The 23,355-nt window shown below is 48.5% G+C and overlaps 1 protein-coding gene across 3 annotated transcripts in view; it reads left to right on the top strand.

Annotated features, from left to right (window-relative positions):
• Positions 1-4,556: 4,556 nt before the first annotated feature.
• The window catches only part of TENM1 (teneurin transmembrane protein 1), a 1,737,496-nt gene continuing 1,718,697 nt past the window's right edge, over positions 4,557-23,355 (top strand). For all 3 annotated transcript variants that reach the window (XM_085608139.1, XM_085608140.1, XM_085608138.1), the window contains exon 1: positions 4,557-5,620. The gene's annotated coding sequence lies outside the window, so the exon portion shown is untranslated. The remainder of the gene's footprint in view (positions 5,621-23,355) is intronic.

Genomic DNA, 23,355 nt, shown 5'->3' with positions numbered 1-23,355 from the left:
TGCACCCATGCCAGTTGGTCACCCTAGCATGTATAGTTTATTATGACTAACCAACAAGAGGTGTAATGTGAAACTAAGATCCCCCCCCCCCCCATTTACATGTTCGTCAAAACCAGCAATATTTAGTTTAGAAAGGAAAAAGAAGCTTGGGTCCTTATAAATAATCAGTTTTTTAGATCTGGCCTAGAGACAACTTTAGTTGCCTGCCAGCATCACATAAAATAAAACGTTTATAAATGTTTAAAAACAAATGCATATATACCTGCAAAGAATGGCTTTGGAATAGCGCTCTTTGTCCATTGGTCTGGTCAGCCGTTGTTCTCATGTTGGTTCCATCCACCATAGTTTCTAGAGCAAGAAGACGTTAACCGGCCTTCTTCAGCCACCATCTCTCCCACTGAGATTGGTGCATGTTGCCTTATCACATGTGCACATCCTCTGTAAAAGAAGTGCACTTCAGAGCCAGTGCTTGTGACAAAATGCTCTAGTTTGTGTACTTTTTCCCCATTTCTTATTCTTTTTAAGCAGTGCTTTAAATGGGCAGGTGCTGTAGGTACTTATTTAATTTGAAAGGGAGAGCCTGCACTTCTCAGCTCTGCTGCAGTGCATTTAATAGGAGAGTACCGGCGCTTCTTAGGAGCAACAGGTATTCTAAATAGTGACCCCTGCACTTCTATGGTTCAATTTAAAGTTCTGTTTTTAAGTCAGCCTTCCAAAGACACTTATTCTACTGTGTTCACATTTAGATCTACTGTATACATTCTTAACATCTACTTATACATGATGATTTGTCATTATATTTTACACTTTCATTATCAACAGAAGTTATTATATGACAAACTGCATTGTATTTTAATTGTATTTATTCTTTTATAAAAGACACACAATTGATGGACGGAATGCAGAAAAAATCAAAACATTCACCCCCAGTCAAGAGATCTGGGTTAAAACCATCATTCTTTTGCTCACCATGCCACCCCAGGTGCAGAGTCAAGACTGATTTGCATATGGCTGGGTCCAAACTGGAATGACATGGTGAGCAAAAATACGATGGATTTAGGCCCAGATCTCTGTACTGAGGTGAATGTATGACATTGTTCTGCATTCTGTCCATCAATTGTTCTTTTTGCATTTGTCACCCCGAGTGGGACGGGTATGCCCAGGGGTATGCCCAGACGTGGGTCCTGTGCTCTCCATGCCACTGGAGTCAAGCTATCATGGGTGATGAGGGCTGAAAGCCCAAAACTGGTCCTAGGATGCTTGTTTCGAGTCCAGGGAGGGAACCTGGCCTGGCAGTTCGGGCTGGACTGTTCCCATTGGGCGCAGGGTCAAGACTGATTTGCATATGGCTGGGTCCAAACTGGAATGACATGGTGAGCAAAAAACTATGGATTTAGGCCCAGATCTCTGTACTGGGGTGAATGTATGACATTGTTCTGCATTCTGTCCATCAATTGTTCTTTTTGCATTTATTCTTTTATATACTGATTATTTATTCTTGTCTTGCATTTGCAATTGTATGGCCCTGCTGCATGAAATAAAGTTATTTGAATTGATCACCCCTGTGTGTCTAAACTGTCTTTGGAGTATAGTTATTAAAAGAAAATATTGTCTTTTCTTTACACCTATAAGAACAATATATTCTTGTGACATGCATTAAAACCAAAAAGTGGTGTGATCTCCGTTCTAATATAGCTGACTGCTGGGAAGCACCAGTCCTGTCCCTACCAACATCGTATGCAATGTTCATTGCATTTATACATTTGGGACGTTTATTGCGAGCACATGTCCTCCGTGAGTAGTTGCTACCCGGATTTCTTGTTTTCTCTTTTTGTGGCACAAGTGTACAATCAAAAAGAAAAGAAAATAGCCATTGCACCAGCCTACTAATAATAGCACAATTATCTTTGCCAATGTTTTTTCCCCCAATTTTGCATCATTTGTAAGTAAATTGGGAGAGCGACTGGCTACAGTGGGTGAGTCTCTGGGTCATGTCAAAGCGAAAAGTCACGTTGCCTGTAAATGATAACAGAAAAGTCCCATGTAGACGATATTTGTTTTAGTGCCGTGCATCTATTAATACGGATAGCCAAGGGGCAGCAAGCGCCTCGTGAAATAGTGCCCCGAATAGTTTTGAGTGCTTGAGAAGATCGCTAAGTAGTTACTTTGGCTTTGAGGCGCTCTCAGCAGCCCCGCTTCAGCATCTCTAGTCGAGTCCAGACTTCTTCGCCGGACAAAATTATGAGGGCTGGTGTTGGTTTAGTGGCACATTGCATTTGCCTGGCTCTGGTGGCATCTGGGCGGTGCGCGTGTTGTGGGCGGGCAGTGAGTGGACCTTTCGGGCCCTTTGCTGTAAAAACGCATGGAAGCTGCGGCGCGTGGGCGTCGTGTGACAGTGTATATGAGGCGCGCCGTTTATCAAAGGTTGGACTGTGCATACACTCGCCACAAAGGCGGCTCAAAGCTGGACGCACCGGCTACAGTGACACCTGACACTGGTAGCGCTATTTTCACTTACACGAGGCACGTGCACAGATTGGTGAACTGTTCCTCTCCCCGGGTCGAGACTTTAAAACAGTGAACAGCAGGAAGACCCGGGGGCCACTCTCCCGAAGGCGGGACAGTCCCATCCGAGCCACCACAGCTGCTCCATAGACGCCATGTGTGCCCAATTGCCATTCTTTCACAGCGCCTCGTTCTCAGCATCCCATGAACAGCGCTCTTTTAAGAGGCCGAAAAATGAAAAAAGTGTGAGGCGTACAATGCAGCGCGGCATAAGAGCGGCGCTCCGCTACAGCGGGCCGGTGCCAGCTCGCAGAGTCTGCTGCCGGTGCCGTTCCGGTGCGAGTGGCGGGCAGGCACAGCTGTGTGGGTGAGTCTGCGTCTGTGAGTGGCTCTTCCATGCCAGTGTTTAGCTTGCCCTCACCCATACTGTGCGGGGGGCGGGAGGGACAATGGCCCGATGAGTGGAGGGAACAAGGGGGTACTAGGCCTACATACTGGTCGCCCCCGCTCTGCTCTATCTCGGGGTCTCGTAGTCTGACCCCGCTTCCTTACTTTGGTTCGCCAGGGCTACCACCTGTTCTGACCCGTCTCGCCCTTTACTTCAGCTCCAATCTCCTCCTCTGCCCCCTTCCCTCTCCAGCCCATATTCCCCACTCTTGGCCCTACTGCACTATCGCTCCTCCACCCCGTTTCCTTCTTCTCCTTCGACGCTCCTTCACCACCCCTCTAATGTCCATGCCCCGCTCTTCTTCTTACCCCCTTTGCTCTTCTACCCTTGGTGTTTACCTCGCCTCCACTGCCCCCTGCCCCCTCCCTCCCCCCGTCCCCTCACTGCCACCCTCCGCTCTCCTGCCAGGGCCACTATTTTACTACTAGTATCTCTCCCGCACCACTCCCTGCCCCGACTCTATTCTCCCCCGCCTGTGCTCCCTGCCACCCTCTCTGCTCTCCCTCATCCGCCGGCCCCACCTGCCCACTCTGCCACCCTCTCAGCGTTCCCCCTTGTGTGCAAGTCCCACCCGGCACCCGCCCTCCCTGGCCCGTCTCTGTCTGCTCGTCACGCATCTCCTATTCACTGCTACCCTTCTCCCGAGTCCCACTCTGGACACCCCTGTGGTCTTTCCTCCCCTCCACTGCCTCTTTCCACAGTGCTCACGTCGACAGCCTGCTCCGACCCTACCCCCGTGCCCACCCTCTGCCCGGCTGCTGCCCATCCTTTCCGCTCCTCAGTGACCGCTCGCCTCCCTGTCTGTCCTCAAGTGAACGCTCCCGTCTGTTTTTGCCCCGACTTTTCTGGTCTCCTCTGTCTGCTTCTGCCATTCTCTCTTCCTTCCATTAATGTTCTGCCCTCCTCCGCTAGCTTCCATTCTGTCAAATTATACCCATCTCCCTCCTTCCACCATAATTTGGTCGACCGTATGCTCCCATTCCACACTGCCTTCTCCAGTCCCGGCTGCCACACTGGCCTACCCCCCTCTGCCTGATCCCATCTTGGGCTCACACCCTCTTTATCTCTGCCTGCTTCCACCATGCCCCCCTAGCCTGCCTGCTTCCGTCCCACGCTTCCCTACTGCACAGACTGCGCCCGTTCGCCCCTGCCCTCCTCTGGCCGTTCAAGCTTGTCCGTCCTCCTCTGTCAGTATACATCCCTTTCTCTCTCCTGTCCGTTCCGACCCTTCTTACCCACCTCCTTCTCATCCCATCCTAGCCCACCCTCTCTCCGCCTGCCTGCTCTCACCCTCGCGCGCCGGTCCCCACCCTCTGCCCCCTGCAGACCCTCTGCTTCTCTCCTCCTCTGCTCCATCGCTGCCTCAACCTGGCAGCAGCTGGGCGGATCTGAAGGCTCCACCGGTGCCGGACAGACTTCTGCTCACTGCTTCTTCACCCCCTCCGTCTTCTCTCCTCTTCCGAGAGGTGGGCTCGCCTGCCTCTCTCGTCCCTCCCCCGCGCCCCCATCGCATTTGGCGCAGATGGTACAGTCTGGGAGCTCTGGCTCTGCGCTGAGAGGGGCGAAGAGCGGCTTCTGCCTCTGGAGCTGGAGGAGGACGAGGCGCGCGGCAGAGGCAGCAGCATCAGGACCAGCATCTGTCTGCGGGAGCGGACTCGGCATCCCTCGACAAGGGGCGGCAAACCGCCGGCAGTGTCCGCGCGGCACCAGGATGCAAGGGGACGACGGCAGTGTGTGAGTGCAGGACAGGATCCAGCACAGGCAAGTACCAGCCTGCGGGGACAGAGCACCACTCTGCACTGCCAGAGCACTAGCCTGCGGGGAAATAACACCAGCCTGCAGGAGCACAGGCACAACCGCCTGAGGACACCGCTAGCAGTGGGCTTCAAGGGGACAGTACCAGAATGTGTGGATACAGCACACACCTGCATGCACTGGGCAGCATTCTGCACGGATTAAACTTCAGCTTGTAGGGACCGAGCCTCCGCCTGCAGGAGCCTGGCATCAGCCTGCAGGAGCCGAGCATCAGCCCGCAGGAGTCAAGCATCAGCCTGCAGGGACCCAGTATCATCCCGCAAGTACGTGATACCTTATCCCACCAGCAGGCTGCAAGGAGACTGACACTGCCACTCTGGGAAGACAGAGCAACGGGGCTTGCAGGGACCCAGAGTTAGTCTGCAGGGCATGGTGTTAGCCTTCTGGGACAGTGGACTAACTTGCGTGGACCAATCAGCACTCTGCAGGGACACAGATCCAGGCAGCCCGTGAGAGGAAGCCCTGTCCCGCAGGAAGGGAGAGAGCAGCCGCCAGGAACGCAGCATCCTATGCAGGGATCGAGCAGGCGCCTGCAGTGACGGAGAGCCAGCCTACTCAGGCACGCTCGCCTGCGGGCGCAGATCACTGGTGGCATCCGGCTGCTGGGGCGCGCTGCAGAGCGCACACCAGCTGGACGTGGGTAGGCACCGGCGCCCGCCAGCATCACGTTCCTTCCGCCGCATGCAGGATGCCCACATGTGTAATGCCGAGGGGGAGCTGAGGATCCTAGTTTGTTCGTAAACGTGAAGGAGAGCGGCGGCAAGGGGCACCGAGCTCGGACCATGGCAGCACCTGGGCACCTGGCTCAGGGCGCCTGGAAGCCGCGGCGGAGCGGCGCGCTCTGCTGGACAGGTAGGTGTGTCGGTCTGTGTGGGTGCCGCGCGGCACGGAGTGCTGTGGGGCTCCTAACCAGGAGGTGGAGGTGGGCACGGAGGGACGGGCCCCCTGTGGGTGTCATAAGGTGACAGGGTGCGGTGAGATGTAACAAGTGAGACAGGTGCGCTTCTCATGGGGCGCCACGCGCGGGTGTGAATCTCCGAGCACTGAGTGTTCGTGGGCGCGGGGGCGAGGAACACTGCACAGATGTGGTGCTGATGAGACGGCTAGTGCGGTGTTATCTTTAGGGGATACGGTGTACACGTGTGGTTATATGCAGGGATGTTAGAATGGAAGACTGTGCAAAACAATGCTTCTGAGGGAACATGCTGGTAAGCATTCATTTATATTATTGCCGTTTTATATAGCGCGAACAACACCCAGTAGATATCACAGCGCTTTACAGAGAACAGTATCCAACTCCATACAAGCAGTTTACTTAAGGACAATAACAAAGGTTGCACAAAAAAGCCGTCACATAAGATCCAAATACACGTTTAGGAGCAGTCACACACACACACACACACACACATATATACATATATCAGCATTCGCATCCGTTATCTTTGCTTTCATTTTACACCGAATGCACTGCCGATTGCCACGTGTAAGTAGAGGTGTAAAGCCGACTGGTATAGGTGTGTGTGGCCACCGTGCACGGCTGTGGTTCGAGCCGTGCGCTCGTGTGGTGCCGAGGGGGTGCGGTGTGCATGCAGGGGTGTAAGGCAGAAAAGTCTGTGTGTGCCAACAGCTGTGGTTCTGAGAGGACAGATCGTACAACCGTGTAAGCATAATCAAGTGATAGGAGAGTGAAGGTGTGACGCCACTCACAGGTGTGAAGCCACGTGTGTGTGTGTGTTGGGGGTGAAATAAGGAAGGGGCCCTTTTTGCTCAGGTGTACGTTTTACAATCTGTTGTGACCGGGAAAGAAAACACAACGGGTTATACTGAAGGAACCCGGGAAGTGCCGGAGTATGAAATGTGCTGATGTGAGAGACGCACTGTTCTCTCATGTTCTGACTAGGATGTGAGGATGAGGGGCTAAGGCTGGCCACTGGTGCGAGGCACTTGAATGTGATTTCCAAGGCACGTGCACCCACTGGTTTCCGACGAGGAGCTGTTCTCACAATCAGTGTCCACGAGTGAATCTAGCGCTGCCGATGGGCACGAGGTGAGTGTGCGGCCGCACGGTGCACGAGGCGGCCTGATGTGATCGCGAGAAGACAGCGCACGAGGAGATGAAGTGCGACCGTCGATAAGACGGAGTGCGCGAGGCTGTCACGTGCGAGGGCACGAGGCGCTGGACAGCGGTGCTAAGCAGGAGCCGCACCAAGCGGAGGGTGACGCCGGTCAGGGGCATGGTGCTGGCTTTGGCGGCGATGGTGTGACTTGGGGAGTAGGAGTAACACTGTGTGACTGTGAAGGGGATGAGTGCACTGCATGCTGTGCTGCTGAAAGAGTGAGCTGTGTCGGTCGTGGTGTTTACTGGGTCTGTGGTTGAAGTGAAAACATTGTGCTGGCTGAGTGGGTCGCCGAGTGGGTGAATCTATTCGGTTTAAGTACTTGGAGAAGCCAACCCTGTATGTTGTGATATCCGCATTTAATAAAGTAAAACCAGCTCACCTCATCAGGAGTAACTCGGCGCTAAACCCCGACACAGTCAGAAGAAGAAAAGCAGTCACAACCAAAAGTAAGACTGACTAGTTAAAATAACCGGTGTTTTAGCAACTTCCTAACAGTAAATGTGTGACATGGAAGGATATGTAGGGGTGGCTTATTCCAGTGCTCAGGTGCAAGGCACGAAAAAGAACGTTCTCCGTTTAGAGTAGTCCAAATGTGGTGGGGGTGTCCCGGGCCATGTCAGAAGATCTAAGTTACCCAGCTGGCTGGTAAAACCCGATTCTTGTACGCAGGTACAAGGCTCTGCGAGCGAGGCAAAGAAGCTTCAAAATACAGCACTAAGTCACAGGTAGCCAATGAAGGGATTTTAGAACCGGACCTGCACAGGTGCCAGATGGAAGATGCTAAACCATGTGACCAGCTGTATATATTAGAGCACTTGCAGGCGCAACATCAAAGACTCATTTGCAGAGACCAAGGCGATTGGATATGAGAGCCTATATGATGGTCTTTCTACAATTCATAGGGAGCCAGAAGTGGACCATCCAGAGGAAAGAAAATATTCCAAAACAAGTATTGCAGATTGCAGTAACTCGACTTTCCCAGTAAAGCTTCTCATTCAGCAGAATACCAAGATGTGTTCCTCTTTTTGGGGGGCAGGGTTGGTTGCCCAGTTCCAGGGCAACCAATCATCGGACCAAGTCTGAGTGCTTTGCCGAATAATAGAATTTCAGGTTCGACCCCATTAAGTTGAAGACCGCGCGCTTCATCCAAGACGCAGGCAGTCACAGTACCTGGCTGTTGTTGCTTCCTGGTTTTCTCCAATCAATACCACCAACTATGTGTCCTCAGTATATTACAGAATCTCCAGACCGAAAGAGCGAACAACCTGTGGCAATGGGGTCGCATAGATATTAAAGATGGTGAGATTCTGAGCTACTGATAATGGTGCATTCTGCTCCTATGTAATGGTGCAGATGACATAACGTGTGATGTTTAAAATGATACATGCCACTGCAGTGGGATTCTGAAGATGGGGCATTTCTTCAGCTCAGGTTTGAAGACGGCACCTGGTGTTTCTGAGTGACAGTGAAGATGGCCCATCATGTTTCTTTGTGGCAATGAAGTTAGCACACAGTGTTCCAGAGCAATACAGAAGATGGAACACTGTGGTGTACGCAGTGATGAAGATGGGACTTGGTGCTCCTGTATGATAAACAGTGTGGCCCATTGTGCGCCTGTGTGACAAAAAATATTGCACATGGTGCTAATGTGTGATATAGAGGATGGCCCATTGTCCTCCTCTGTCATAATGAACAATGCAAATTGTACTCCTGTGTGATAATGAAGATGGCACATGGTGTACCTGTATGATATCTTTGATGGCCCATCGTAGACCTATGTGATAATGAAGATGGCACATGGTGTACCTGTATGATACCTTTGATGGCCCATCATAGACCTATGTGATAATGAAGATGGCACATGGTGTACCTGTATGATACCTTTGATGGCCCATCGTAGACCTATGTGATAATGAAGATGGCACATGGTGTACCTGTATGATAACTTTGATGGCCCATCGTAGACCTATGTGATAATGAAGATGGCACATGGTGTACCTGTATGATACCTTTGATGGTCCATCATAGACCTACGTGATAATGAAAATGGCACATGGTGTACCTGTATGATACTTTTGATGGCCCATCGTAGACCTATGTGATAATGAAGATGGCACATGGTGTACCTGTATGATAACTTTGATGGCCTTTCATAGACCGATATGATAAAGAAGATGGCACATGGTGTACCTGTATGATAACTTTGATGGGCCATCGTAGACCTATGTGATAATGAAGATGGCACATGGTGTACCTGTATGATAACTTTGAAGGCCCTTCATAGACCTATGTGATAATGAAGATGGCTCATGGTATACCTCAATGATACCTCTGATGGCCCATCGTAGACCTTAATGATAATGAAGGTGGCACAACGTGCTCCTGTTTGAAACCTAGGATTGCCAATTGTGCTCCCATATGATAATAACATGTCATACTGTGATCGAGTATGATATTGAAGATGGTATATCATGCACCAGTATGATACGGAAGAAGGCATACTGTTTTCAGGTCTGGCAATAAAGATGGCCTGATTGTGTTTCTCTGTGAGACTGAAGGTGCCACAGTGTGCACCAGAACGATATTGAAGATGGCACATTGTGTCCATGTAAGAAGCTGAAGCTGGCATGCTGGGCTGCAGTGTGATACTGTCTCAAACTGAAGACAAAAGACCTGCCCAGATGGGCTACTGTAACTGTCCTTTTAGGCTTTGTAATACTGCTGAAAATGGCACAGTGTGCTTGTGTGTGATCCTAATCATGGTTCACTGGTGTGATCATAATGATGGCTTAATATGCTTATGAGCTATACTCAAAATGACCCACAATGCTCATGTGTATCACCTACAACACATGGTGCTTCTGCGTGATGCTGATTATGGCGCTCTTTGCTCCTGTATGGTACAGAATATCACACTCGGGGCTCTTGTGTGAAACTGAATATAATTCGTGTTCTGGTGTGATATCGAACATTTACAAAGCCATCTCCGCCAGCACCCCAGCTTATCTTACAGGAAAGCGCACCATCTCCGGCGGATCTTGGTGCACCGGCAGCGTGGACACCATGAAACTGCAGACTGGGAAGTGTAAAAAAGAGTGGAATGCAGCAGGCCCTTTCCATCTATGCACTCAGGATCTGGAACCACATCCTCATATCCATCAGGACTGTCGCAGTGTTGCTCCAGTCTAGTAAAGACTTGAAGACGCACCTCGTTAAGCAACACTGTATCACAGTGCATTAACCGCCCACAAACCATCCACCTTTCCTATAACTCATTGACTTTATGCTCGTCTTTGACCCTATACAGTGCCTCGCCGCCTTTGGGCTAGGATTTGCTACAGTAATTCCACATACGTTCACGCACTTTTGCAGTGATCATGCCACACTGTGCTCTTTCATGATACTGAACATACCACACTGTGCTCTTTCATGATACTGAACATACCACACTGTGCTCTTTCATGATACTGAACATACCACACTGTGCTTTTGTGCACTATTCTGGTGTGATTGTGAATATAAAGCCCTACTCTGGCTGATACTGAATGTGGCACACTTGCGTGTGATGGTGAACATGGGATGCAGTGCGCTAGCATTATTGAAAATATGCCACACTTGCTTGTGTGTTACGGAATATGACACAGTGTTGGTGTGAGATACTGAAGATGACACACTTTACACCGATGAGATGCGAAACATGGCACACTGCGGTTGGGGTGTGACACTGAAGATGGCACACTGTGCTCGGCCGGGTGTTGTACTGAAGATGGAATGTTGGGCTTTAATGTAATAGACAAGATGGAAAGCTCTGCTTATCCGCTGAAGAGGGCACGCTGCACTGATTTGACAATGAAATGCCATACAATGCACCAGTGTAATTCTGAAGATGTCACGCAGATTTTTGAGCGTGATATTGATGATGTCATGCTGTACTGTGGCATGCTGTGATTGAGTTTAATAATACGTATTTGCACTATGCACGGATCTAACTACTGACGTTTCTGTTTCACTGTGTTTGAGGATGATGTTAAAGATTTCAAGTTGTAGATGTTTGTGATTCAATATAGTGTAGTGTACTTGGAAGTAGTACTCAAGGATGCACAAGTCAATGGCATGTTATAGGAGTGTGTGTAATTTGCTTTTACGTAATTGCACGAAATTTCAGCAAAAAAGTGTGAAATGACATGAGATGGAAAGCTGGCATTTGGCACATAATTTAGCTCAAAATGTGTTCTTGTATAAACTTTGGACAGAGGAGGTGCCTAATTTGAGCCAGTGGTTTCTGGTGCTCGGCACCGGCACTTAATTGTCAACACTGGCGCTTGTGACACTTTGCCACAAGGTGGTGCTATCTGGCTAATTTGTTAATTTAGAGATGACCCCAACAAGAGTTAAATAATTCAATAAACATTAAAAATGACTGTTATCTGCCTCCCAAGCCATTCTTACAGCTTTGTTGGCCTGAAATAGTACGAATTGTCACAGTTGTAAGAGTGTGATGATTAATAGTTGTGTTGTTACTATCATGGGTAGCTTGACAGGGGCAATGTGTGGTGCAAGCTGCAGTGGGCTCCTGACGAGAGCCCTGGCACTATATATATATATATATATATATATATATATAAATATATATATATATATATATGTGTGTGTATTTTTTTAACAAATTAAGCACTGGACGGAGAATGCATTTTGCATCCAAAATAGTGATGAAAAACAAAAGCAAAGCACACACCAGCGGCTTGTGCTCTGTTGTTCATGTTGTTCCAGTGCATCTGTCGTTAATTTTTACTATGAACAGCGTGTAATTATGCGATGTAGCATAATAGCATAATTTCACATAACAAGAGTAACGTAAAATTAACAACATTTCAGTAATTACACAGGCAAAACACGCATTTCAATCACGCCTAGTATGTTCCTGAACAGGCCACCTGCTTATGTGTGGAACTATACATGGCGCTGTGTTCCCATGAAATACTGAAGATGGCATGGTGTGCTAGGATATGGAACTGAAGACAGCAATGTGTATTCAAGTGTTGATTTTGAAGACGGTATGCCAGCTGGCTTGCAATATTGCAGAGGGCACTGTGCTTATGAGGACAATAAACTGAGTGCCCGTTGATCAGTTTTTATACTAAGTGGTCACCACTGTTTGATGTAATCCCATCAGGGACGCTTGGTGAGCGGTGTGCCACGGGGAGCAATAACATGTCAGTAGTATGCTGTGCCAGGTCCGAGATAGTCTGAATATGAGATAACTGTTACATACATGACAATATATTGTGATGCTGGAAAAGGGCACTGAGGGACTCTGGCGGTGCTAAAGAGGAGGCAGTGTGGCACTGCATTTGGGGAGCTTTTGGAGTGAGGTAAGTGGACAATTGTTGAGGGCTAATGCTATAGATCAATTAATCAATCAATCAGCATTTGTAGAGCGCAACTCTGTCTCCTCTAGGGGTATCTGGGAGCTGTGTCTTCGTCGAAGAGCCAGGTATTGAGTCTCTTTTTAAAGTCTGCCAGAGACGGGCCGTATAGAGCCGTGGGGAAAATGTAAATGTAAATGTAAATGTTGTATACTTGTAAAGCGCACAGCTGCCCCAGCACTGGGGAACCCATCCTGGCTTTCCCTGTGAGATGGTCCCTACTGGGCATCTCCAAGGTGAAGACAAGCATCCCCGGTGCTGATGGGGCCATAAGTGGAGATTAAGCAAGCTATTGCCCAGAGTTGCTGAGTGGGATCCATGATTAGAGTAGGCACCGAGGCGAGAATTATCGTGTCCGCTGACCTTGGCCCAAGACCCTGCCGCGTCGGGAATCGAACCCTGGTCCCGGGCCGACTTCTGCTTCCGGGTCTGCCGCCTCTAACCAGTGAGCCACACCACTCCACTAGTGGTTGTTCCAGGTCTTGGCTGTGATATAGATGGAGTGTGCCGCCTCTGCGGGTGGGGCGGATGCAGAAGGGTGTGCAAGGGCGAGTGAAGAGGAGCATAGGTCTCTGGCGGGTTGGTGGAAGTTCAGGTGATGGTTAAGGTAGGCAGGTCCTAGGTCGTGGAGGGCTTTGTAGGCGTGCGTGAGAATCTTGAATAGACATAGGTACACCGTGCTTGGTCTGATTCTGAATAGGGCACACCACTATGCTGTGCTTAGTGAAATTCTAACAGAGGCAGTGTGGCATACTGTCTGGTGTTACATCATGAAGGGGCTTTTTGGTAGGACTTTAGTGAAATCCTATAATCCGGAGAATTGCACAATATTGCTAGATTGATGATGAAGAGGGAGCAGTGGGGCAGTGTGATTTATGTTATGCTAGTAATTAATGTTGGGGTACATTGCTTGCCCTAATGACGAAGCGAAGATGCGACACTGGACTTGGTGTTATGTTAAAGGGGAAGGGGGACACTGTGCATGGTCTCATACTAAGGATGGGCAGTGGGCATTATGGTTAATGTGACACTAAGGAGGGCCACTGGGCCACGGTGCATGGTGACATGCTAAGGATGGGCATTGGGGCATGATGCTGGCTGTAATATTGAAGGGGTGGTGGGACACTGGAAAGGGTATGAAGCTAAAGTTGGAGATAGTGGGGAATTGTGTTTGGGTTTCTACACAATGTGGTAAGGCACTGTGCTTGGTGTGTTGCTGAAGAGGGGATAACTGAGCTAGTTGTGCTACTGAAGCAACAACGACTTTCTGCAACATGGATTGATGTATGTTAATGTCTTTACCTGAGGACTGCACTCTTGTGTGCCAGTGAAATCTGTTTGCCTAGGTCCAATGAATGACTAAACCCTTAGGGTCATATTTACTCATTTGTAACAAGATGTGGCAACCACATTTGCTGTGCAAGGACGAAAACACAGGGCAGTCATCTCTTCTAAGACTGGCATGCCGCTAGTGTCCCCCCTCCACTGGCGCACTGACTGACTGCCTTGCGTGATGCACAGCCTCACACCATGGTCTGGTGGTAAAATGTGCTGTCCAGCACAGGATCTGTATTGGAAGCATACCCTTTCAGTATACATTTCTATACCTAGACAAACTCAGAAGCATCCCTCGCATCAGATGTATGTGTGCACTGTAGCACACATGTATGTGTAGATTTGTTGACAAACACATTTCCCCTTGTTAATGCCTGTTTCTAGGCGGTGTTTGTTTCTGATGCAAAGCTTTTCGTTGCTATCTTTTGTAGATTGGGCTTTGCGTTATCACCTATGGGAATGCCCTGACGTTTGATGGGTTACATTGCGGATTTAAGTATGAAGTGTGTTTCTTTTCTTTTTTTGGTGGATGGAATATGATTGCAGGCGTGCACACATGTACCATTTACAAGCGCAAGGTGAGATTTCACTGATTTCCTATTAAAAACACGTTTCTCGTATTTCGGGTATACAAAGAGTGATTATGCACGTAGACACTTCAACTTGGTGATGCGAAAAGTATACGATACAACGGGTGTGTTTGTAGAGATGTGGAAGGCTGGAGCCAGGGCCTCGCAGTATAATACATTCTCGGCCCCCGTTCGCACTGACAGGCGATGGGTTTCGAATCCGTCCGACTGCCTGAGCAGGATGAGGGGTTGATTCAAGCACAGACCGACTACCAACCGGCGAGACCCCCATAGTTCTCTGTCTTTGGGGTACATAGGCGGCTCCGCCAATGAGATCTTGAAAGCGTGAACGAGGGAGACAAAGTCACCGTGCCTTCTAGGCGCGTACCAATCGTGGTTGGTCATGAGAGAAAGCTCGGCGGCCACCGTCCAAAAGCGCGTGGCGACTATCAGAAGAAAAGAAAGGGGGTGCCAAGTGCCCCAAATAATGTCCACACCTCCACTCGGTGTCATTCCAGGACTTTCTTACTTTCAATGGCCTGATTGCTGCTGAAGGGGAGGAACTAACTGAATGCGCGCAGTGAAGGAGCTTGGACACTCAAGGCGCTGCACAGGCGACCTGATGAGTCACAGGGACCGCCACGTGCGAAGGTCGAACTCTGCTGACTCAGTCCACCGGTACACAGCGGTCCACTGGCATCCTCCCAGCCTGGCTTTGTGGGAGGCAGAGCTGGTCCATGTGCGCCGCGCTGCATAGCGGGCTACACTGGGTGCAGGGGCTGTGGAAGCAATTACTGTACACAGGGCCTCACGTGTGCTTTCCCGTGCCTCTGGCGTTCCTGTGCCACTTAAAGCCTCCCTGCCCTGGGGGACGAGGATGGGGAGGTACTTTCCAGGGTTTCATGGGTTAACACAGCACTCAACACTTAGGAATGCAGCCCGGTCCTGTTGTGAATGGGGGTGACAGATGGTCAGAGAGAAGCGCTTTCCTTCAGCACCAGGTGGTTGAGGCGCTTAGCGCTGAGTATGTATGAGCAGAAGCCGCAGCGTAAGTGGCTGAATTCTGCCACTACGGTTGACATCAGTGCAATGGACCAGTGCTATGGGCGGCAGTGCGGCCCTAGGAGACATAGCCGTCTCGTAGCTAGATAAGAACGACTCATTGAGAGCAGTCGGCCCCGGACGCCGAGCCCACGGCAGAGCCTGTGAAAGTAGCGCTGCGACATGGTCTCCAATGCTCGGGCCGCTAAATGATCCTGGGACCTAGCATCCGGGCCTGTGAATTCCCACCCGCGGCAGAGCCTGTGAAAGTAGCGCTGCGTGGTGGGCTCCAATGCAGGGGCCGCTATATGACGCTGGGACACAGCATCCGGGCCTGTGAATTCCCACCTAGCGCAGAGCCCGTGGAAGCGGCGCTGCGAGGTGGGCTCCAATGCTGGGGGCGCTCAATGACCCTGGGACACAGCAGCCCGGCATATGAATTCCCACCCACGGCAGAACCTGTGAAAGTAGCGCTGCGAGGTGGGCTCCAATGCTGTGGCAGCTATATGACGCTGGGACACAGCATCCGGGCCTGTGAATTCCCACCTAGGGCAGAGCCCGTGGAAGCGGCGCTGCGAGGTGGGCTCCAATGCTGGGGGCGCTCAATGACCCTTGGACACAGCAGCCCGGCATATGGATTCCCACCCAGGTCAGAGCTTGTGGAAGGGGCGCTGCAAGGCGATCCTCAGTCAGTCTGGACGTGAATGGGCATTAAACCAGCTGCCCAAACTTCAGAAACACTTTCACCATCTCTAGCCTTATTCCACCAGGACCTAACGGGCATGGGTGAAAGTCAAGTCAGCCTGAATGCGCATGCGCTGCAGCTGCTGTGGGTGGGCTACGGGCACCGGTGCGCCCTAAAGCAGCACCCACACCCTGCTTGACCTGGTTCGAAAGGGGCGCTACATCCCCACACAGGCTCGTGACCGTCCCTCCCTAGGCTGTGCGCGCACTGTACACTTCGGCGGAGGCCGCCTTTGGTTATATGAATACGTCGAGTATGGCTCTCTTATTCCCGTTAGGGTTTATACCTTGTCTTAGACAATCAGCAGGCGCACTTCCTGTTTTAATGTCGGTATTTGAGGAGACTATCTGATTTACATCCAGGATAAACGCGGCGCCGCCTGTCTTGGCCGTAGGAACGCTGCTGGACCCCACAGGCCCGCGCTGGAAGAATGGAGCGAGTCTGCAGCCTTCTATTGAGTATGTGCGACTCTCCTCTGTCTCTCTGTACCCGAACTCAATTCCGCATCCTCGGCATATGAGGCGTGCCTCGTCGAGCGTGATCGCCATTAATGTCCATCATGGAAGCTCTGCCAGTTGATGCTCTGCAGAGGTGCGCGCCTGTAACCAGAGAGAGCCACACGGCTGAATCCGGGGGGTTGCAGTGGAGAATAGTGACTAGTGTATGTTTAGTGCTACGAGGTCCCAGTCTGTGACAGAAAGCACTGTGAACATGTAAGTGATTATTTAAATCTTGCATACACACAGTATAAGACAGGCTGCTACAAAATGCGCAAAAAGAGTTCAGAAAAAACGTGCGTCCAAACTACGGATTTTAGTTATATCCAGACATTATGTAGTGACTTTTTTTAACAAGAGTCTTTTGAAAGCGCACACTTCACAGCTCAGCTAATAACTTCCTTACAATGCCGGTAAAAAATATAAAATGGGTGTCATCAGGAAGCTTCATGGGATTCCATCAAGTAAGGGCAATACCGGCTTCCAAGCACCCTATACATTTGCAGAATAACCAGTCGTGCACATTTACGTTTCTTTCAGGCGAGCAGGCACCCTGGCAAGAAGGCTTGTTTAGCTGTCTGCCCCTACCTTGGGTTCACAGCCCAGGAGACTTCTTCAGCTGAAGTATTTCTACTCTTAAAATGAACTGTCAAGGGACGGTTGTCTCTGCACAAAAAATTGGGGAACTGTTTTTTGTTTAAATTAAAAATGTACGGCCAGGTTGTGCCCCACCCAATCCCGCCCTCTTCGACCACTGCACAAAAGTACCAAAAATCAAGAGTGGAGGTGGAGGGCGTGGAAGTACTATGTCTACAGACCATCAGTGGAATATGTACAGGGCTTTAAGTGGGATGAAAAAACTGGGGGAGTCTCTCAAAGGGGCGTGGCCATGTAATTAAGGCGTGGCTTAAAACACCTAACCTGAAAATCTGTGCTCAGGAGAGTGTGCCCCCACTTTGTATTTTGCTGTTTCTGTAATTGCATCCAGATATATGATACAAGTAACATCATACCTACAACAAGTCAGGACTATTGGCTTTGTCTGTGGTTTTTAGTTGCATAAGATAAAAAGCAGCAACTTTGGCTTGTATATAATCTTGAAAAAGCTTCCACTTAAAGCCCTGGTCACACCACAACAATGTTGCTGCTCCTAAATTTCAAAAAGAGAAGGGAAATCCAAAGAGAAAATGACTCTCTTTTAAGGATGTCCCTTCCCCCTACAACGCTCACCTGGCATGACCTCATGGCGTAACTTCTCCACTAGTGAGAAGGGAGCAGTGTGAGCACGGGCACATCGATGTGCCTGCGTCACTGCAGTCTGGAAAAAAACGGACCGCCTCTGCCAGGGCCCAAAACATAGCCTGATAGAGACCCGTTTCGAGGCCCCCTTGAAAAAAACTGCCGCTGCTCAGCACCGGTGAGACCCAGCCCACTTAAAGCCCTGAATATGTACATTGTTGCACCCGCACGATGCGTGAGCCCCCATTGGTGCCGACTGTACCATAACTTTCTAAGCCATCGCTGGAAGGGACCTCGCTAACCATGGTTAGGCACAGTTTATTATGTGTTTGTTTTCAATGGCTGGGGTAAGCCTGTGGCCCCCATGCGCCTTAAAGCTATTATTTAGAAGACAGCACTAGAACAAGGCGAATGTAACCTAAAAAAAAACTCAATCATATGCCACTCTATTAGCACTGTGGAAAATTTCAAAATAGCTAAGCTTCTACGCGCTATTATTTTTCAATCCTTTACCCTTTTTGCCCCTTTTGAGCCAAAGGAAATCGCCAGCTACGTCCATCTGTCATTGCTAGTAGTGCCAACAGTTGCAATCTCCGATAACATCAGTCCACACAAATTGCCCATAAATCTCAACAGCATAATCTTTATACAAATTGAACGTGTTGTCCTCCATATATAGGACCTATGGTAACATTGCATAGAATTGTGCCCCGAGGCTATCTTCCTCGTTGGTTGGTAAATATTGGTTTTATGTGCAGGGCAACAGAGGGAAATGTGCGCCCCAGGTCTGTAGGACAAACCATTGGACATGCTAGTGGGTGAAGAAGGCAGTTTGCACGTGGCCCATCTACAGGCAGAGCGTGGGAGGCGCCACGACCAACCCTCATTCATCTCGGGGCAGGCGGTGGGACATGTGCGGATGACGTCATACAGGTAGAGCGTGGAAGGCGCCACGACCCTCCCTCATTCATCTCGGGGCAGGCGGCCGGGACATGTGCGGATGACGTCATACAGGCAGAGCGTGGGAGGCGCCACGACCGACCCTCATTCATCTCGGGGCAGTCGGTGGGACATGTGTGGATGACGTCCCCGTGTAAATGAGCATGAATCATGAGCTCACCCCCAGGCAGTGATGCAGCGGGGGTACAATTCAGTAAGGATTGTATTGTATCTGAGCACAACATAATCGCTTTATCAATTCAACTGGGAATATTGTACTTTCAATTGAGCTAATATATATATATATATATATACTATGTTTTGTTTCTAATTCCTAAAATAGCCAATCATAACGACCACATTGCAGCTGCCGGCCCCACTTTACAGAATACCCAGTACAAAACAATACATTTCAAGTATATGTTTCACCTATCGTTCACATGGAAACGTCACCGTCCTGACCCTCCCAGGCTTTTCTTTTACCAGTTAATAAACACGTTTTTATCCGGCTTTTCTAAACATTGTACACGATGCCTCAGAATACAATAAAACGCCCCCTGTCAGGGCTGTCACTGTAATATCACCACATTTCACCCTGGGTGTTTCTTGACTGTGCCTGTGTGGTGTTTGTCTGTCCATCCATCTTGAGTTAACGACAGGTCCCACACACAGCATCCCCGTGAACAACAACTGCTGCGCCGCGCTCCCTCTGGCCTTGAGTAAAGCGAGCAGCCCGGAGCGCCATCCTTCACTCCCTCGCCCTGTCACCTCGTGCCATTCAAGATATATCTCGCCATATTGAAGCGGCCTATGGTGTGCACGTGGCATGCCTTCCTATGGGACCGAGGACGAGAATTGAGTGTCCAATCATGGTTCGTGACACACCCTCTGTGCCCGGAAGTACAAGCGACGAAACATTTGCGCAGTCATTGTGGAAGCAGAACAGACACCTGGGATCAGCCAAGGCACACCTGGTGTACCAATGAGCCTTTAGGCATTAAAAAACATCGAGGTAGATCTTTGGGAGTCCAGAGACCCAGGGTTTTTAAATATTTGGACCACAGAGGAGAACCAAGCTAGCAGCTTTTAAGGAAAATCTGAAAACCGAACTGCTCCAGTATGCATTCAATTCAATTCAAAAACTTTATTCGAATATGATTGTATCCATAAAAGTACAATACAGTGCAAAAATACATATAATATAAATAAAATAGTTTAAAACACAGTATGGATTCAAGTGAACTCCATTTCACCATGGGATTTAAGAATTTGGCAACAGGAATCTCCTCCCACTGATTGGACTCTAATATCTGCCCTCTGTGTTTTATCTTTCTTTATAACTAGCGCGCTGCAGTAGCCAGAGGGAGGCATGTAGCGCTTTATAAAAACTCTAAATGAATAAGACATATAAGCAAAACCTTGGAGTAAAGCAGATGGCAAGCCTTGATTGAAACATTGCACTGAAAAAAAACCAATATGCAAAATGTCCTACTTTGAATTGCCAAAAAATGAACAAAACCCCTCGTGTGTGGCTAAAGTTCTGTTCCCAAGTTAAGGCATTTGTGGGAATGACCCATGGATGACGTAGGGGCCATCTCACCGAGGACGCGCTCAAGCAGCGTCACCGAGGACCACATTCCCGCCTCTTCAAAGGATGCATCGGGCTCCCTGGGAGGAATTCTTTCAGTTGGGCGCACACCATTTGGTAACTTAGAGCCCTTATAGCATGCTGACTTTAATGATTGCCATTATATATACTGAATATTTAAATCCTCATTTTCCGTAGAGTTGTTAGTTGATAAGTTGTGAACACTTGGAGGAAATTGCCTTTTAATGCGGCTCCTGTTCAGCTTGCAAAGCCCGGTGCCTGTTTATGACCCGTGAAGCCGATATGAAAAGCGGATCTGTGCCGGCTGAGCCGCAAATCATGCGCGGCCTTCTCACCTATCCAGCAAAACTCACTGTAAAGATACACATTTAGGAATGAAACACATTTGAGGATTTTCTAAAAGGAAAAAAATAACTCCTTCAGCCCCTGTAAGTTCCTTTGTTTAAAGAGCTTCTTTGTTGCATTTCTTAGAGAGGCAGACATGCTGCCGCTCATCCTTGATAGAAGCAGATCCTTCCTGGCTCTTAAAGTTGGATTGATGCTCACCTATGCACACATTTCCTGGAGCCTTTGGCTGCAGGCGCCTTTAGTATCTCTTCATTTATTCAAGTGAGCCTCTTTTTAAGGAAGGATCAAGGGCCTTGTTTGCAGGAGCTATACCAGGGTGGTAACTTACCACTCAGCGACATTATCACTGCAATGGGTGGTACTGATGGTGGTATTTATATCCAATATCATTGGTGGTGCTCAGCCACCACTAACTGGGTTTTGAAGGGCAATGAAAGGAGTAGGACCCCTAAAGTGGAAGACATCCCCCTGCCATCAATCACCCCAGAGTGTAGTGATGGCGCCTATTTGCCATTTTAGGCGGCGGGCAGGGGTCATGGCAGTGCTTAACTTGTAAAATAAAATAAGTGCCAGGGCTCTGGTCAGTAGTCCACTGCAGCCTGCACCATGCATTGCCCTTGCCATGCTGCCAATGATAGCAACAACACAACTACTAACAATCACATTCCTCTAAGTGTGACTATTCGGACTATTTCAGACCCCTGAATCTATAAGAATGGCACTATGTCAAATAAACAAGACCCCCTTGGGTATCTTATGTAGCATACATCCGTTCTTTCACATTCACTCACAAGAGTCAGGTATTAGCACCAATAGGAGTCCAGAAAGGTAGTGTATATAGAATAATAAGTATATTTATTGTGTATCATAAAAACCGTTAAAAAAACATTAAAAACATTTTATCACAAAATCAATGAGGGAGACAAAAAGACTTAAAGGGAAGTACACAAGCAGCGATGTCTTATACTGTGATTCTAAAAGGCACTTAAAGATACATCAATCAAAGACTGACAATTTCATATGTACATATTTCTTAAATGTGTCACGTCTCTTATACAATTATATCACAAGATATTATCTGTGCCTTTGTGGACCTAATGTTTTCTCGGTGTCCAGAAGCGTTGTGTAAATCCTTCCCATAAAATCTGTACAAAAAAGCGACGCGTTTCGGTGGTATCTAATGATTCCCCACCTTCTTCAGGCTAGCACAAACATGGATGAGAAGAGAAAGGCAAGAGAACAATGGTACATTTGCATATTCAACACGATAAGACAGGGCCTCAACTCACGTGAGGAATGGGAAAAACTTTTAAGATAAAGATCTTCTGAAAGAAATATGGCCCATTCATATCTTGTGTCTTTCGCCTGGCTCATCTTGATGGATTTGCTATCTTATAACCATCTTCAGATATTCTGAATTTGTCCCGTTACTATTTCTCTTGCATGTAGGACACTATGGGCTCCTACACATAACAGGTATAGGCTGGAAGGGTGTATTGATACATTAGAAATTAGCTTTTAACTTTACTGCCCATACCAGGTGTGTTTTAGGCTCCAATTTAAAGCATCAGGTCCCACTTAGAACAACTACACACTAGGACAATCGAGTCTGTTATTCTGTTATTCTGTTTTCTTCATGTCACCTACTTTGGACCATTCGTTATGCAGCACATTCATATATGAGTTCGTTTGACTCTAATAATAAGACTGATGGTAGGGAGTTTGATCCCTCTGAGACGATTTAAGATAAGACAAAATTAAGTAGTTGTTGCCCCGATGAATGTAGTGCTTCATCGTCAACATAAACAATGACGTCCTAAACACAACCAATATATCCCATAGTGGCATCACAGATAGATTTTTAACTAAAGGTATATATCTGTTGGGACATTAATCTTCAATTAGCTTCTAGTATGATGTTCGCTACGTATCTATTATCGCTTCTCGATGGCGTTGCCTTTCGCCATTATGAGTATGCGTTTGTTAACATCACGCACATCTAAACTGGACCCACTCCAAGATGGCGGCCAGTTGTAAAGGGATGAACTCGACTTCAATCTCAATAGCCCTACCTCTATTTTAATGACTCAACCCACAAGTGGAAGCAATTAAGGCTTTATAAACGTCTTCAGGGTGAAGCTTGATCTACGGAAGTATCGGACGGAGATCAGAGGCAAGTCACGAGGCTTTTTAGTCCCGGTAAGTCTGCTCTACCACTCGGCTCGCTGATTCATGTAGGCGCAGGGCACTGATAATATAGATAATCCTTAGCCGGCCGTATTGTTTAGTGAGTTGAAATTCGAGTTTATACTTTGTGTGGATTAGAATTATTTTTCTTTGTAAACAGACTTAGTTTCTATAGCATCGGGCTTTTCTATTAATAAGGTTAGAGTGCCTGAGACTTCGTAGCATCTTATGAACAATTGGGGTAGTGGGGAAGGCTCGGTCAGCCCTGGCTGAACCTCTAAACTTTAGGTTTAATAATTAATATTGAACGTGATAGTGTGACCAAATACAAACTTTTGTTTGTTTTTGACAACAAACGGCGAACGTCTGGGATTACACACCTTTCACCAGACGATGGGGAGTGGGTTTACCACTCACAAGACTGGGCTTTTAATTATGAAGATATTTAGAGCGTTTTTCAATTAATAAATCTAGCTCGTTTCCTATGGCAACCAATAGAGCATATCCTCCTTCCCCTTAGACAACCAGCATT

This window comes from Triturus cristatus, chromosome 5_2 (assembly GCF_964204655.1).
Source record: "Triturus cristatus chromosome 5_2, aTriCri1.1, whole genome shotgun sequence".
Lineage (NCBI taxonomy): Eukaryota > Metazoa > Chordata > Amphibia > Caudata > Salamandridae > Triturus > Triturus cristatus.
Note: the sequence above shows the minus strand (reverse complement) of the source record. Positions and strands in the feature narration are given on the sequence as shown.